Here is a 16,749-nt window from a genome sequence, read left to right as displayed (position 1 = left end):
CCGCTGGGAGCAGCATTTCCCAGTGGAGCTGACTAGAGATCACTTTGGTAGGTAGTGAGGTCCCCGTCACGGGAAGTGTGTGAACGGAGCGGGTTGACCTTCCGGAGCTGATGGTGGGAAAGCATGTCACACGTCAGGAGCAGCACTGGACTCACTGTTCCCAGACTTCACTTTGGATTTTATTCCTTGAGACGTATCTACATGAACAATTCACACATTTTACTAAAACAGAACGTTTCTTTCTAAAGAAGTAAATGCGCGTCTTTATGCTAGAGAGGCTAGCGTCGACCAGATAAAGGACAAGAGTTCACTTCTAGCCAAGCACTACCACCTGGGAGCTCTGAGCCTGGGACCTGCTCCTTCCTTGTTTGCCAAAGGCCTGGTGTCAGACCGCATCAGTGACGGGCTGTCGCCGAGGGACAGGAGACTGTCCACCAGCAATCGGGATGAGGAAGGAGGAGAGGGACCGCTCCCCTGCGACTCACTGCTGGTCCGGGCTCTTTGGGTCCTGTCTCCATCCATCGTCCTGGCGACGCGGCCCGCGTCCACCGCCCAGAAACGCCAGCCCCCAGCGAGCCTGGGCTCAGGGCCCTTCCCCGTCAGCACTGCCAGGCTGAGCCTCTCACCGGACAGGCTCTGCCCCGGGAATCCTCCCGAGGCACTCACCCACGGGCACGATTTGAAAGGTAAATCAGGAGCAAACATTTCAGACATATTAATGCAAACTGCAGCCGTCGGTTCTCCGAAGCTAACGAGTGCGTAGGCACCTCGAGAGGCCCGGGGAGCACCGGTGTGCCTGAGACCCACCCCGTGCAGCCTGCCCCTAGGGACGGGGTGGTGCCTCAGGTTGGGTGCCGGCCCAGACTCCAGGCCCCTGGAGCCGTGGGAGCGGGCTGCGGCCTGCTGTCCACCAGCCACCCTACCTTAGAGAGGGAGGGAGGAGGTTGGCGAGAGGTCACCCGCGGAGCCCAGCAGGCTTTGAGAACCAGAGCAGCCTGATAAAATGCCCTGGAACATTCTGAACTCAATAACGTCTATCCCGGCGGGGTTTTGTCTGGAGCGGAAGTAATTAAAAGGAAAAGAAAGAAAGAACCCAAGTTCCACCGGCTCCCCTGTGGTCCTCCAGGGGGATGCCTGGCCCTGCATCAGGATGCTTCCAGGGACTCTGAACAAGCTAGGTTCATGTTCATGGTCAATCATTCTCCTTGGCTACCATCTCTGGAGGCACCCCAAACCCCAAAGCACTGAAACGTGCAGGCTTCTGCTGTCACTGCCCTCCCCCTGGACGTTCGCCGGCTCTCCGCTCAACTCACGTCTGGGCCAGACGTCTCCTCCCAAGCTCGGAAGCGAAGACAGAAAGAAACTCTCTCCGGGTCTTGGGACAGGTTCATGGCCAAACTGCAGGTGTCCTGGTCCTTCCCCAGCGGACAGAGACACCGCATTCTTCGCAGAGGCCACCAGCAGACCGGTCACTGCTCAGAGACCAGTCACAGAGACGAGGGTGTGGGTGGAGGACCACACAGCCCCGAGCTCTGAGGGCCGCATCGGAGGACACAGGGGACACTCTCAGTTCCAGGAGAGGCAGGCCCCACAGAGTGGGGGGAACCCCTCTGTGCCGGCAGCCCCATAGCCCGGCGTGCCAGAGCGGTGGGGAGACAGCGGCCAGGCCCCCGCTGCCCGCAGAGCCCTGCCCTTGTCCAGACCCGGGGCGGCTGCCAGCACTTCCCTAGAAGGATCATTTGACCTTCGTAAGAATCCCCTTTAGGCACTCGCTTCTGTAAAGAGACAGCTGTGTTTGCCAGCCAGAGGGCATCCGCACTGCCCGGGCCTGGCCCCCGGCTGGGAGGGGTGGGGTCAGAGGGTGCACTGGCAGGGCCCTTCCTTCCGGAACGACCTCGAGCTAGGGGAATTGTTGGCAGCTTCACAAGTGTGCGCAGGCCCCCCCCCCCGACGAGCCCCGAGAGGGCCGGGCCTTCCAGCTTGCTCTCCCGGGGACCCACGGAAACCCCGTCACTGGTGAATCCTGTCCTTGCCTTGACTGGCAAGGTCGTTTGCATCGAAGGTGCTTCTGTGGCGACGTTTAAGGCAAACGTGCACAGAGCCAACAATTACGCGTAGGCCTGCTCCGGCCTTCCTTCACGGTTTGCTGCCGGGAACCACCGCCGACGGCGCGGGCGGGAGCTCTTCCCGACACTCTCTGCCCTCCGCGTCTTCGTCCCCTCGAGCCGCAGCTGCTCCCCAGGACGTTGACCGAACAGGAGCGAAAGACCCCAGGAAGGGAAGGGCACAGGGACCTGCATGCCCACCGCGAAGCTGGGGGCCTGTCCCCATGCCTGTGGAGACCCCCGTGCCCTACTGGCCCTGGCCCCGCTCGTCCAATGTCCCCGACCTGTGTCTCCCACTGGCCTGGGGCTGGGGCTGGTGCTCGCACTGCTTGCCTGGTATCCGGCCCCTTGCCCTGCCCTCCTGCCCGCTCTGGTCGCCCTCCCCACGCCAGTCGGCCCCGCCGGCCCCGCAGACATGCCGCGGGTCGTCCCACGCCCGTGCTTACACACCACTGTGTCCTTCCTGAAAATTCCTTCTTTGCCCATTGTGGACGTCTCCAGCCCACCTCCTCCAGGAAGTCTCTCCCCGCCCTGGAAGCCGGCTCTCGGAGCCCTGTAGGTCTTTGTCTGTGGGCCTAGGCCTCGCCCTGGTGTTTCCCAGGCGGCAGACCTTCCAGCAATCGGGCCACGCAGCGTCTGACCCCCCAGGCTGCGAGCGAGGCACCCGGGGTGAGAAAGAGGGGACACACCTTCCTGAGACATGATCGCAAGGGGCTGCCTCAGTTTCTCCCAGCCCTGGGAGACTTCCTGGACGTCCACAGCCTGGCGCCAGCCCCGGGTCCCTTCTGTTTGCTCCCAGAACTGCTTCTGGCCAGGTGGTTCTGTTCACTGGGTCACCCGGACACGGGTCTGGCTGAACCAGAGCAGTGAGTGGCCCTTGGGTCACCTTCCTCCCCATCCATGACCCCAACCTTTGTCCTGGACTACACGGCTCCCTCCCACAGGGGAGCTGCTGTGGGCGGGAGCCCTGCTCTCCCACCGTGAACCCCGCTCTGGGGTAGCTGGGGAGGGCAAGTCGGCAGGTGCGGGCGGCAGAGGCAGGCTGACCTCAGGCAGCTGACCGCACGCCGCTGTCCCTGGGAACCAGTGGCCCCTGTGGAGGAAGGGCAGAGGGCTGCAGTCCCACGGAGGAGGGGCCGTGCTCTGCAGGGAGACAGGACCGTGGCGTCGGGAGCTGGCCAGGCGTGAGTCTGGGGGAGCAAGGGGCACCGGCAGAGAGAAGACCCCTCTAGCCCAGAGCAATCCTCCACCCTCGTGGGACGGGCTGACTTGGGACTTGGCCCGAGAGGCCATGTGTCCCTGGAGAGCCATGCAGGGGGGCAGAGGGTTGGGTGACTCTCCCAGCAGGGCGGTTGTGATCAGAGAGCAGCTGGCGGATGCCCCCAGAAGGACCCCTGGGGGGATGGGGGAGAGAGTCCTGCCCCAGCGTCCCAGGTGCCCCTGGACCCATCAGCCGGTGTCTTCTTGCCCCACGCCGGGGCAGGCTGAACCAGGGGGCTGGGTGGGTTCGGGTGGGTCCTTGGGGAAGGTGAGCGACAACCCCCGAGACCCCGTAGTGGTGAGGAGATCTTCCGAGAGTCCCCGAGAGCTGAGAGTCGGTGGCCGCCGAGCCCTTTCCCCAGCCCAGGGTACACACACCCAGGGTCCTCTCTGGCTCGCGGAGAGGACTGGATGTTCTCTTAAACCCCAGGAACACAGAGACCCCGAGGGGATTTGAAGATCTGGCTTCATTTCCGGATCCCAGATGGCCTGTCCGTCACAGGAAAGGGGCGGCTTGAGGCTCTGCAGGCCCTGCAGGGCGCCGGCTCCCTCGCCGCTCCCCTGGGGGCTCCTCCTCCCTCCCGGTCTCCCCAAGGGCGAGCCTGCAGGGCCCCTGTCTGCAGTCACACAAGCCACCTCCCCCAGAGATGCTTCCCACAAACCCCGCCGCAGGCTCCCCGCTGGGCCCGCCGAGGTCACCTCCAAACCTGGGCCCCACATCCTCTGGTGCTGCCCCCGCCGTGCTCCCCGCGGGGAGCACGGGCCCCTGCCCTCTGAGGCCCGACAGGCCCGACGCCGTGCTCCACTCCCTCCGCCCGCCCAGCCCGGGAGGCAGGCTCGCCGGGGGCTCCAGCTCCAGACCCAGGAGTCCTCCTGGCTCCGCCTCCCAAGACCCGCCACGGACCTCCCCGTGCTGCCCAGGAGGACGTCCGTGTGGGTCTTTCCGGCTGAATCCCACCTCAGTCTTGGCCCAGGGCCGCCTCCTTGGACCCCGGTGTGCTCTCTCCCGGGTGTCCCCGTCTTACATGGGGACCTGTGGGCCCAAGTGTTCCCGTTCCCCCGTCTCCCCTCACCCCTGCCTGCGGCCGGCCCCGCTGGTCCCCTGGTGGACCCCCTGGATGTCGGTAGGGGCCGGGCTGGGCCCCCGTGCGACAGCCCCTGCGCATCTCAGCGTGTCGGGAGAGTGACCGGCGCCGCTCCCTCCGTCTTGTCTCATCGCCTGTTGCCCACGTCTGGGTCCCTCCCCAGGGTCCCACCCCCACGGCTGCCCGGACCCCCCAGTCCCCTCAGCCAGAATGTCCCGCAGCCTCCTTAGGGGTCCCACTGCCCTTCCTCCCTGCCAGGCCTTTTGTCCCCTTCCTCTGTGACCCGCTGTCCGCCTCCGTCTCTCTGTCTCTCCGTCTCTGTCTCTGACTCTGTCTCTCGCTGTTCGTCTCTCTCGCTCTCTGCCTTCTCCCGTTTCAGGAATTTTATTTTATTGCAAAAGCAACATTACGACAGCATCACAGGAAGTGTTTAAAGGAGAAGCGTTTGCTCCCGGCCCAACAACCTGAGCCCGGTGGCTGCTTTCCCTGTTTTTCTTGTTTTGTCCTGGCCTTGGGCAGCAACGGCCTGGGCTCTGCGCGGCTCCAGAGGCCGCCGTCCTCGGGTAACACTGTGAACACATCTCCCACGCGGACCCTCCTCATCCCCAGTGCTGTCACCGTCCTCCCGCTGACGGCCACAACCGGTGCAGACGGGGGCGGGGCCATCGTCCCAGGCTGCTCCACGCAGAGACCACAGATTGTCCCCCGCTTTCCTGTCCCGAGGGAGCCGGCACAGGGGACCTCGGCCCTGGCCGTGGGCTCCCTGCCATAGCCGTGGGGGGAACAGCCTTGGGCGCGTGCTTCCTGAGGCCCGGACCGAGGAGGCCCAGGCGAGCAGAGGGACGTCACGGGGGAGCTGCCGCGGCCATCACACGGGAGCCGGGCCTTTGTCACACGAGTGTCCGTGCGAGCACCGTGCACGGCAGCTGTGTCCCTCCGATGTGGCCCCTGCTTTAGTGAGAGGAGGGAGGGCGCCTGCTGCGGCACGGGGGCTGCAGGAGGAGGGGAGGGGCGAGTGCTGGCTCTTCCTGGACACCCTGCCTTGGGCCGTGAAGCACCTAGTCCTCTGTCTTGAGAAATGCGCTGGGGCCCAGGCACGCCAGAAGCCAACCGCCCCCCATCTGGTACCCTGGGAGCAGCCAGAGATGGGAACTTGGTGAACTGCGCAGCTCAGGAGGACGCCCCGCCGTGATACTGTGCCTCTGGCGCCAACTCCCTGGGTGGCCCCTGGCGCCCAGCAGTGACCCCCTCAGTCCCTCCTGCTCGCCTCTGTCCTGAGCCAGGCCGGCCACCATCCTCGGTCAACACACCACCCACGGGGGCGGGACTGGCTTCCTGCTTCTAGCCCCCTCCTCAAACAGGCTGCTCCGCCTCTTCTCTCTCTCCTCTTCTCTACCTCCTCCCCCCTCCCCCTCTCTACCCTGCTCCTCACTAGAGCTCTGCCCCAGGTGGGCTGGTGCCCCACCCCCATCTTTTTCTCCCAGCTCCAGGCTCCTGATCTGCTGGGACCACAGCCTCCGACACGTTCCTGCCATCTCAACTCCAACACAGGCTGCACTGGGACGCTTTGCATCCACAGGACGATATTCGCTCCTCCCTAAGGACCCCCAGAGAAGGTGCCCACCTCACCCCTTCCCCTATGGGAGGTTCTGGCAGCTTCTGCATGGGTCGAGGTGTAACTCCCTGGGGAGGGGCTGACCCAGATGGGCAGGCAGGCTCAAGTCACAGGAGCACACCCACGTTCAGAGCAGCCCCACTCACACCAGCCAGCGGGGGGGAGGGAAGCAGCCCAATGGTCCATCCACAGACAGACGGATGAACGAGGTATGTATGTCTATGCAGAGGGATATTCAGGCTTAGGGGCTGGTACAGGGCGGTGGCGCTGGGTGGGGTTCCGGACGGCACGCAGCATACTTGGCTGAGTGAGATTGGGGCCGCCCTGCCTGCTTCACTCAACTTCTAGTGATGAGTGACTCATAGCTGGTTGCCTCCGATCAGGGAAATGGAAAAACCCCAAGAGGGTTAATAAATATTTTCCTTATATACTTCATTAATTGTGTCTCTCCATGGCCTGGGAGATGTTAATTTCCTTCCGTCCAGGTCTCACTCACAGTGACAAAAACACTCTCTGGGCGTGTCTCTGCTTCCTGGATCCCACTTGTAGGGCGATGCTCCCTCGCTTTATAGACAAGCCGTGATGATGATAGTGGTGGTGGTGATGATGGTGGTGATGGTGATGACGGTGATGAAGATGATGGTGGTGATGGTGGTGATGGTGGTGATGATGGTGGTGGTGATGGTGGTGATGGTGATGGTGGTGATGATGGTGGTGATGATGGTGATGGTGGTGGTGATGGTGGAGATGACGGTAGGTCAGAAGCCGGACAAACAGCTCTGGGTTTGAGGATAGGCCTGGAGGTGAAAAATGGAATGTTATCTGTAATAATGAGGTGGCATTTATCTGAGACCAGAGCTGGGGGCCCTCTGTGTCGGCTTGGCAGGGAGAAGACTGGGAAGGAGGGGGTGTTGGGCACATGGTCTTTCTAGTCTCTTGTAACGTCCCGCTTTATGATCCTGTGTCTCAAGCCCGATTGCCCTTAGCCGCATGCCTGCCTGGTCACAGTGGGCGGCTGGCCTCCTCCTTCCCTTCTTGGCACTGTTTACCTGTGCCAACCACACCCTCGGCAGGACCAGACCCCACCCAGAAATGCATTCCGGCAGCTTCTGTCCCAGGCGCTGAGGCTGGGTGGGCAGGAAGGTGGCCCGCCCAGGGCGGGTTTTCACAGTTGCGTTTTGTTCTGTCTTGGTGTTGGGTGGCAGCTCTAAACCAAAGGATGAAAGCAGTGGGACTCCATTGCGCATGGTGGAGCGGAGAGCGCTCACAGGCTCCAGCCGTCGCCCCTGGGTGCCTGGCCCGCTCGCCCTCACTGGCCCCGGACAATGGCCAGGCTCTGCCCCCTGCGGCCCGGGGGCACACAGCAGGAATGTGCTTTCTGTATTTCCGCTCTGTATCACAGGCCGTCAGTTACCTGGAAGTGGGCAAACTGAGCTCCTACCATGGGACTTGCATTAAACATTCTCTGGCCTCATTTCTGGGGAGGAAGTAAAGGCCCCTGCGTGTGTGATTCCGAAGCCTGTGCCTGGGCGCCGCCGACCCGCGTGGACCCCGCGGGACTTGCTGCCGACCCGCCGGTGGCTTTCCGCTGCTGGCGGGTACCGCCCTCCCCGCTCCCACGTGTCGCAGCCACGGAGCCCTCGTGCCCGTGTCTGGGAGGCGAGAGGGCCGTCTTCCCGGGTCTGCAGCGAGAGCTGCCTGTGCCCTCCCCGCCCCAGTCCTGCACCACCTGCTCTTCCTGGTGAAACCGGACAGAGTGGTGTGGCGGGCATTTCCTTTTTTTGATAGTGACATATTGGAACGATAATGAAGAACTTCCCTTAAAAATATCCAAATGCAAAAAAAGAAATATCCAAAACCAGAATTGCCTGGAGGTTTCTTTGAAGAGGAAGTTTGCTTCCGGGAGATTCTGGGGCTGAGCCCACTTCTGAGTGGGGCGTGGGCCCAGGCACGAACGCCCGGGGACCAGGGCCCAGGCTCCGTCCCTGGCAGCCCCTGGCGGTGCCCTTGGGGAGGCTGAACTTGTCGCAGCCAGGCCAGCGGAAGAGGAGCCAGTGAGCTACCGGCCGTGGGCTCAGGTCTGCCACCTGCACCAGAGACCGTCACTTCCTGTCCCTCTCTCTGCGGTCCCTCCCACCCTGGGCAGGAGGAGACCGCCCGCCATGTGCCTGAAGGTACAGAAGGACCCCCTCGCTCAGCAAGCACCTCTGCTTTGGTCTGGTTCGGGGAAGGGGGGCGGAGCTCAGCCCCACAGCCCCCGCCAGCCGCACCGCGAGCCGGGGTCCCGAGGCCTTCGGGCTGGAAGGACACAGCACCTCTAACACTTGTTTCCCCTGGATCTTCCACCCAATGGGACCTGGGAGCGAGTTACGTCTAGCCGTCCTCTCTAGCACCTTCAACTAGGGTCCTAAGTCCTTGGCCACTTGGACCTCCTCCCTGGAATGTTCTGTCCCCAGTCAGGGACGCTCACATGTGGCCAGGGGTGTGCATGGTCTGAAGGTGGGGGACATCCTGACGGCCTGGCACCCCGCCCACCATGGCTCCAGATGCGTCTCGGCCGGCGGCTCCCCCAGCGGCGGCTGCCCCCTGCTTCGCCTCACAGAGCACCCCCACTCCGCTGGCATCCCCTCCGCTGCCGAGTCACGTCCTGGATCCCGCTCTGGGCGGCTGGGACTTCTGGTCGGGCACAAACGTTTCTGGTTGAGCTGTCAGCGGCTGAATGTCCTTCCTGTCTCTCGACAGGAAAGTTTCGACTCTGGAAAATTACCAGGCCGGGAAGCAAGGGAAGTTTCTGCCCTGGCCGGTCCGAGGGAGACGTTTCCCGGGCTGGTCTCAGCCTGCGAGAAGCATTGACTCCTGGTAACCTTTATTAGCAACAATCTCCTAACAAACAAACAAACAAACCCAACCAACCGATTTCCGGAGTTTGTGCAGCTGGGAAAGCTGTGTCCCAGGCTGTCCCCACAGACACCAACCGGCTTGTGCTGGAGAAACTCTGTCCTCCGTGAGGAGGAGCTGCGCATTCGGACATACGTGGGCCCTTTCTGGAAGTCTCGGGAAACCCCAGTGACCAGCTGAATTGACTAAAACAGCAGCCGCACCCCAGCCCCAGCCCTTCCCTAGGTAAACCACCCTGTGAAAGCACCTGGTGTCAGGTACACACCAGTGACAGGTAAAGCACGTGGTCAGTCATGCGAACGGAAGTCAGCATCCCCGAGCGGTCGGCTCAGCCTGGAGGCTTAGGGAGGGGCGGGCCCAGAACTGCCCCCAGGGTGCACCTTTGCGGCTCTGTGACCCCGCACCCGCCGCGAGGGCCAGCAGGTCTGCCCGGCTGTAAAATGGGCGCCGGCTGCACCGTGGCCAGAGCGGTGCCACCGTGTGCTGGCGCCGTGTGTGCCCCGGGCCGCCCTGGGGCCACCATCCCAGTGGGAGCTCACAGTCACGGAGCACCAATCAGACTGGGATCGCTTCCCGGCTTCAAGCCCTCCACGGGCCCCGTGACCTCACTGTCCTTCCCGCAGAGGCTGTGAGAACTTTCCACCGCTGCTGTGACAGATCACCGTGACTCCAGGGCTGAGAATGACCCACACCCATGGTCTTACAGCCCCAGGCCCAAGTTCAGCCCAGGCCTCCCGGCTGAGGTGTGCACAGGTTGGGGCTCCTTCTGGAGGCTCCGGGAAGAATCCAAGCCCTTGTCTGTTCTGGCTCCTGGGAGTGTTGCTTTCCTTGTCTGGGTGCAGAGGCCTGGGGTGGGGGGCATGGACTTGCCGCAGAAGCAGAGGAGATGAAGGAAGAAGGGCAGAATCGGGGCTCCTGGGGCTCCTGCCTCACCTCTCTCTGCAGGACTTGTCAGGTCCTCTGGAACCCCACTGAGTGGGTCTCCTAGGGTGGCCGGCCGCACTGGGTACCCCAGCTCGTGTGGTCTTGGGGCCCTTGCTTGTCCCTCAGAATGGCAATAGTGTCACCTCATGGCCACTAACCCAGGCGGGCTGCCTGCAGGGGTCGGCGACAGGGCCTTTCACACCCGGGGCCGCCTGGCAGCCGCAGCTGCTTTAATTCAACCTTAATTCAGTTCGACTTTTTAAAAGATTTTTTAATTATCAATGACAGAGACAGCGAGAGGTGGGGCACAAGCAGGGGGAGCTGGCGAGGGGGAAGCAGGCTCCCCCCCAAGCAGGGGGCCCGTGCAGGGCTCGATCCCAGGGCCCCGGGATCACGACCTGAGCCGAAGGCAGGCGCCCAGCGATGGAGCCCCCCGCGCGGCCCCCTAAGTTAGATCTGAATTTTAATGGCGGCTCGGTTACGAGGAGGTCGAAGGATGTTTGGAATAACTTCGGCAAAGGAATGTCCTTTCCGGCGTTCCGGGACATCCCAGCAGGATCGGCGATTTCCAGCAAGAACTCAGCGGTGAGCGGAGACCGGCCGCTGCCATGGGACGGAAGAGCTCGACGGCTGGAGGGGGCTCACCCTGCGGCTCCTCAGGTCCATGACGCGCGGCAGTGGCACATTCTGGCTACACTGGATGACACAGGACGTACCGTTGAGATCAGTTTGGCCTGGTTCCTGCAAAACGACATGTATGTCTCCTGCTTTTAAGGCCTGGGCTCCTCAGGCGCGGGGTCCGCGGGAGCCCAGCCCAGTCCCGGGGACGTCCCCGCGCCACCTGCTGGAAGCGTGTTGCCGGTGCGGGTCGGGCCGCGCTTTGGCTTGGGATGCGGCCGCAGGTTGGGAGTTCCGTGGGGGCTGGAGGCCTCTCCTCGAAACCCCGAAACCCCAAAAAGAATGCCCAGTAAGGAACAAGGCTGCTGTGCCGGGGACCAGCCAGCATGGAGGGGCCCTGCCAACCCCTCCTTTGTGTCCCCTGCTGGCCCCCAGCTGGCCGAGGGCAGGGAGGTGGGGGGGCCACCCCGCTCCATTCCCCCTTGTGGGGTACTTCGGGGGAGGGGATCATCCTCATCCGTGCCCCGTGGGCCCTTGGGGAAGGGGCTGGGCTTGGCCTCATGTCTCTCCCATCAAGGCCACTTCCAGGGGCACCGTGACACCAGCATGACTCAGAGCCCAGGCCTCCAGGCTCAGGAAACAGCAGGTCATGTGGGGTCACCGTGGTTTCTCCGTGACCGTCACCAGGACCTGGAGTGGAAACATTCGATAAGCCATAAATCTTTCCCCGGGAAAGTCCCCGGTCTTTGTGGGGCTGCTGTGCCATCAGACCTCTGGCCTCTGGCTCCATTTGCTGGTGGCCAGGCAGGGCGGATGGGGAGACTGAGGCACAGGACCTACTGTCCCACGCTGGGACAGGCTTCGAGCGAGTGGGCGGCAAGAGGACACAGGGGTGAGGGCTGTGCCCGTCCGGAGAGCAGCGGGACGCAGTGGCATGGGACATGGTGCCCGTGTCCCAGGTCCCCTGAGGGTGAGGTGCCCAGCCCTCCCGTGTCCCCCTGGAGGCCAGCCGGCCCGTGGAAGTGCCAGGAAGGTGCCGGCAGCGCTCCCCGCAGCCCTGACTCTGGGTAAATGAGAAAGAAGGCGGCTTTCCACTCACGTTCCTAGAGCATCTCCTGGAATGCGCGTCACATACCCCAACAGGCAGAGGCCCATCTCGTCCCCAAGCTCGCCACCCGGCTGTGCGCTGGTGCAGTTTCTGTCACCGTCATGTTTCCCTTCCCGTGTCCCGCACTGGCCCCGACCGCGGGCTGAGACGCGAGACCAGCACCCAGAGCTGTGAGCAGGGCCGCGGCGAGCGCGTCCGGAGTCCTGCCCGCCTCCCGCAGGCCGAGCTCCCACCCCCGTCGGGCTCGGGAAACCATGAACCCGCACAAGTACGCAGGGGAGAGCCCAAGGCCCCTGGAGAGCCAGAGACGGGCTTCAGCCGCTGCTAGTGCTGACCCCGCAGCACCCGCGCAGGCCCTCCCGGCCCGAGTCCACGCAGGAAACACAGCCTCGAGGCCTTGCCTTTAAAAAAAAGAAAGAAACATTTATTATTATTACTTTAATTTTTTAGAGGGGGAGGGGCAGAGGGAGAGAGAACCTCCAGCAGACTCCCCAGGAACACGGAGCCCGACACGGGGCTCGATCTCACGACCCTGAGATCAGGACCTGAGCCGGAACCAAGAGTCAGACGCTCAGGCAGACTGAGCCGCCCAGGCGCCCCTTCTAAAATCGGACCATGGGTTGGTCCCTTGTTTTAGTTTGTTGTCACTGTCAGGCACGCAGGGCCGTGTGAGTCTCCAGGCCGCAGACCAGGCTTGGCGCTGGGGGCCGGCACCCTCCCCGCTGCGCAGACCGCCCCGCGCCCCCTCTTCCTGCCCACCTGTGGGCTCCTGACCCAGGCCAGCCAAGCTGCCCGGCCTCTCGGGTGACGGTGCTCCTGGCTCAGAGGGCACGGCATGGAGGTCTGGCCCTGGTGCCCCCCCGCCCCCTCCCCACCCCCACCCCCCAGCTCAGACCCCTCTCTGCTGGGGCTTACCACAGGGGACGCCTGCAACCCCCGCGGGCCGGGCGAGCCCTCCAGTTCCCGCATGAGCACTGTCTTCCCCACGGGCTGAGGGAGAGTTGCAGGGAGGGCCGACAGCCAGGTCCGGCTGCTGTCACGGGCCCTTTCCAGGCCCGCTCATGTGACACGCATCCAGGCTGCCGGGGGAGGAACTGGGAGGGCCCACTGCCCCACGTGGGCCACCGCTGAGGTCCAAGCATGAGGGGCAGGTGGCCCTGGACGGCTGGCCACAGAGTTGGCTGGGAACATCTCAGGAGCACCGCAGCCTCTTTGCCACTGTGGAGGGAAGGTCCCAGGCAGGCCCAGCCCTGGGGCCGGTGTCTCCCAGTAACTGGGTCTTACCGGGCTCCACCGAGACAGAGCAGTGCTCCTGGAGCGCTTTCCCGGCTGCCGAGCCAGGGCGCCCGTTGCCTGGCAGGTCGCACAGTGTCTCAGAGCGGGAGACGCCGATTCTAGCGGGCGCTCTACCCAGCGAGTCGGGCCGCCCCGGCCCCACCGGCGCTCGGGTACTGTTCACACGGACGACTGCACTGCCCCATTTGATCCAGAGCTGGTGGACGTCCTGGGCGAGCGGAGGTCCGGTCCCAGCTGCACTAGTGATGATGTGAGTCTGACGGTCACGGTGGGGCTGGCGTGCGGCCGCTCAGCGGGTTGGGCGCGAGCGGAGGCTCCGGGGCTGGTGTCCGGGGCGACCACGGCAGACCCACGTGTGTCCCGCCACTTGCAGCGGCCACACGGTCTCTGGGCCAGGGAAGCTGGCGGTGCGTGCACATCCGTGCTGGAGGCCCCGGGGCTGTGGCCAGTCACGTCCCAAGCAGTGACGCCCAGTGCCGTCCTGACTCTTGGCCACTGACCTGTGTCCACAGCGCGCTTGGGCCCTATGCCAACACCTCACGTTCTGTCCCGGTTCCGCCTGTCCTGAACCAGCACCAGAACTTTCCCCAACCCTGCAGAGGTGCCTGCTCCTCCCAGTCTTGGTTTCCCCACCTTGCAAATGAGGCAGGTGGATGCTGACACACAATTGTCTTTTAACGCTTGCTGTCCTGTCGTAGCGACACAGGGGCCCAGTGGCACAGAGAACCCAACAGAGCCACACTGAGCACCAGTTGGGGGCCTTCTTGGGACCCTCCGCCCCGGCAGCCTGCATCTCTCTGGTTGTAGGGGGCAGTAGGTCTCGGATTTGTTGTGGCCCCCACGGCCCTGGCTACACCCCCTAGTAGAGACATGGGACCAGAGACTGAGGGACGCCAGGCACAGGGACCTGCCGTGCTCTTCTTCTCTCTCGGCACGAGTCAGCGGGGACCCTGGACACACGGCCTCTCTGTGCCACTGAAAAGGAGCAGGTACCTGTGGACGACATGGCTGGGCTCTGGGAAGGCAGACGACACTCAGAAGGGAGGGAAAGCAGCCAGCCAGCTGTGCTGGGGCCGCCCAAAGCAGCTAAGGACACGGGGCAGGCTGGACAGCGCCCAGGGCTGGAGCTCCCCGTCTCCCTGTCACCCCATCTTCTCCCTTCTTTCCTGTTCCAGAGAGCGTTGTAGGGACATGTGGCTGAGAAGGGAGCTGCCCTCGAAGGAAGGGGCTTGTGTCCACGGGGGCAGCGCCCAGCTTCTCTGTGCTCCTGGCTCAGGGGCACACTGGTGGCCCAGCCTCAGGGCATGTTGAGAAAGGCTGCCCGGGCCGGCGTCCTGCTCTGGGCCCCTCTGGCTCCAGCGGCCCCAGGACCCTGGGGTATCTTCGCTGGTGTCTGCAGGTGTCCCGCAGGGAGCAGGTCAGCAAAGAGAGGGGCCCACAGCGCGGGCCCTGAGCGGAAGCCCGGAGGCGTCCGGCTGGCCGGGGGCCGCACCCTGCTGAGCTCAGCAGCCGTGGCTTCCCCCGAGTGCTGTAGACGGAAGGTGACCTTGCTCTGTAACCTTGGGAGCGCAGGGCTCACACGTGTCTGTGTTTGGCTAACTCCACTCACAAGACTGTCTACAAGCTCCAGCCACGTGGTGTGTTTCAGTCTTTTTCTTTTTTTTTTTTAAGATTTTATTTATTTATTTGATAGACAGAGATCACAAGTAGGCAGAGAGGCAGGCAGAGAGGGAGAGAGGAGGAAGCAGGCTCGCCGCCGAGCAGAGCCCGATGTGGGGCTCGATGCGGGGCTCGATCCCGGGACCCTGAGATCATGACCTGAGCCAATGGCAGAGGCTTAACCCACTGAGCCACCCAGGCACACCCAGCCTTTTTAAGCTGAATTATATTCCCTCGTGCGGACAGACCACACAGGTCCCTTCCTGCACTGATGTCCCCCTGGACCGCGTCTGCCTCTCGGCTCCGGGAACAGCTGTTGCGCACACAGCCGGGGCGCGCGGACCGCCCCTCCAGACCCTGTCCGTTCTTCTGGGGGTTATGCCCATCAGTCCAGCGGCCAGGTCAGACAGGGACTCTGCACCTGACTCTGACTCTGCGAGGGACGGCCACCCGTTTCCCGGCGCCACCTGTCTCGTGCTGTCCTCCGGGAGGGCATGTCCGGTGCTGGCCGGCGCGGCCGGCTTCTTGCAGGTAACGCTCTGTTCTGAAGACGCGTGTGGTCCTCACACCCAGCTGAAGCCTGTTTATTGGCCTCGCCGTGCCGTGTGCCCTCGGACAGACACACAGCCTCTCCTCGCGCAGCCGCTCACGGGCGTGTGGGCTGCAGCTCACACTCCTTGCTTCTGCAGCATTTTCGGGGCCGCACACGCTTCTCCCTTGAACGGACCACATGCATAGACGGTTTCCAGCGCTAGCGGTGTCGTGACTACCGCGTGCAAATCTTCACACAGGGACGTATGCGGTTGGGACGTATTTCCGTGAATTTGGCTGGGCTCTTGGCTCCTTGCCTCCAAGCGCACCCCATTGCCCGTCTGCCCGCGCTCCGGAAGCGCCAACCACACTCCTTCCGGCGGGCATGGAGGCTCCTTTCCTGTTCTTTGGCCAGAACTGGTTTTATGATTTTAAAACATTACCTGCCAGTTTGACAGAGGATTAGCCAAGAGCCGTCGATGCTTTCATGGCGTCTCCGTTTCCAGTGAAGGGAAGCGCTGGTCGCCGGCTCCCTGGCAGCGGTGCGACTTGCGTGACACCTGTGCGGGTCTTTTGCGCATTTCCGGTGGCTGTGCTCGTCCTTCAGAACGTATTGCTTTACGAGATCACCATCAACCCTTTGTAGCACACCCTGAAACACTTTCTCCTGGTTTGCCGTTTGCTTTTAATTTGGGTCCATGGTATCTTTAACCATCAGCTGTTTTAAATTCTTACGTGGTCGATATGTCCGTCTTCTGTGGCGCTTGGGAAGGGCTCACCATCCAGAGCAATAGCGCGGCTCAGCCACGTTCCTGCTATTTCCTCCGACGGGTGGGTCTGGGTACACAGTGATGTGAAGCTGCTAAGCTTTGGTTCAAATGCTTATGTCAGTAATCAGCGTAGTGACCGGAGTCGGCAGATGGAACGTAATTACGTGGTTAAAAATGGGTAGAGGCTAATTTTTCTACAGATCTTCATCAACCGTCCAGAGCAAACTTGTTTGGCCTCAGTCCGTGGGGTTGGAGAGAATGATTTTCCCCCAACTTCTGATTTCTCGCGTCCTGGGCAGTGACCCCGGGGGCTGGGGTCCCTCACAGGGCCTCTGCCGACCACCACGTGTGCACACAAGGTCTCTGACGAAGGTAAGAAGAGACCAGGGCAGCATCCTCTTTTCCATGTGGCCTGTGGCTGCGGCTCCGGGGCTGCGGCTGGAGGTCCGCCCAGTGGGCCGGGGAGGGGCGGGTGCCCCGGAGGGTGGGGCCAGACCGAAGGCTGCCTCGCACCAGGCAAGGACGCCCCTGCTCACAGTGCTGGGCGGCGTGGAGAAGACCGGACTTGTGGGATTTCATACGTCAAGACTATTTTTGTTTCAAGAGTTGAAAATTGATGAACGCCGGAGCTGTCACGTGTCCTGTGGGAGGCCGGTCTCGCTCTTTGCCGGAGTCTCGAGCATCAGCAGCTTTCTGGAAAGCAGCCTTTATGTTCAGCGTTGGAGCCGATGCCTGGGCTGTGGGCGGCGGCAGAGGGCCCAGCAGGCAGGGGACGGCGCGGGGCCCCTGGGACCGGTGTCAGTCCCACTCCTGGTGTGCTCCGATCCTAAAAATTTTGGCCGATGGGGAATCTTGGCGCTTTATGATCCTTGGGCCGACG

General features: G+C 63.0%; 1 long non-coding RNA gene across 1 annotated transcript; it reads right to left on the bottom strand.

Moving 5' to 3' along the window:
* Positions 1 to 9,838: 9,838 nt before the first annotated feature.
* Positions 9,839 to 13,137, bottom strand: LOC132022837 (uncharacterized). Its single transcript, XR_009405755.1, has 3 exons — positions 12,529 to 13,137; positions 11,605 to 12,014; positions 9,839 to 10,628 (listed from the first exon to the last, which is right to left on the bottom strand). It is a non-coding gene; the product is annotated as an uncharacterized LOC132022837 (long non-coding RNA).
* Between the last annotated feature and the right edge of the window lie 3,612 nt (positions 13,138 to 16,749).

The sequence above is a fragment of the Mustela nigripes genome, chromosome 7 (assembly GCF_022355385.1).
Source record: "Mustela nigripes isolate SB6536 chromosome 7, MUSNIG.SB6536, whole genome shotgun sequence".
NCBI lineage: Eukaryota > Metazoa > Chordata > Mammalia > Carnivora > Mustelidae > Mustela > Mustela nigripes.
Note: the sequence above shows the minus strand (reverse complement) of the source record. Positions and strands in the feature narration are given on the sequence as shown.